We start from the raw sequence: 361 nt of genomic DNA on the forward strand, positions 1-361 counted from the left end.
GGTCAGACACTGGAACAGACTGCCTAGGGAGGTGGTTGAGTCGCCATCCCTGGATGTGTTCAAGTGTTGTTTAGATGTGGTGTTGGGTGATATGGTTTAAGGGTGAACTTGTAGTGTAGGGTCAATGGTTGGACTTGATGATCCCAAGGGTCTTTTCCAACCTGAATTATTCTATGATTCTATGGGGCAGAGGACACCATGAAATCCCAGCAGCTACAGTGGATGATGCAGCTGGTGGCTGGAGGAATGAGGTGGTGGAAGATCCCTGGTGTAATTGCCTGCCAGTCTTCAGCATTAGGCATAGTTTTCTTTTTACTTATTCTCCTGCCAGCAAAGTCCTTTCACATCAGGAGAAATTTTC

At 46.8% G+C, this 361-nt stretch overlaps 1 protein-coding gene across 1 annotated transcript in view; it reads left to right on the top strand.

Moving 5' to 3' along the window:
- The window catches only part of CYTH4 (cytohesin 4), a 16,249-nt gene that overhangs the window by 369 nt on the left and 15,519 nt on the right, over window positions 1–361 (top strand). The window lies entirely within an intron of this gene.

The sequence above is a fragment of the Apaloderma vittatum genome, unplaced genomic scaffold, assembly GCF_000703405.1.
Source record: "Apaloderma vittatum isolate BGI_N311 unplaced genomic scaffold, ASM70340v1 scaffold5184, whole genome shotgun sequence".
Classification (NCBI taxonomy): Eukaryota; Metazoa; Chordata; class Aves; order Trogoniformes; family Trogonidae; genus Apaloderma; species Apaloderma vittatum.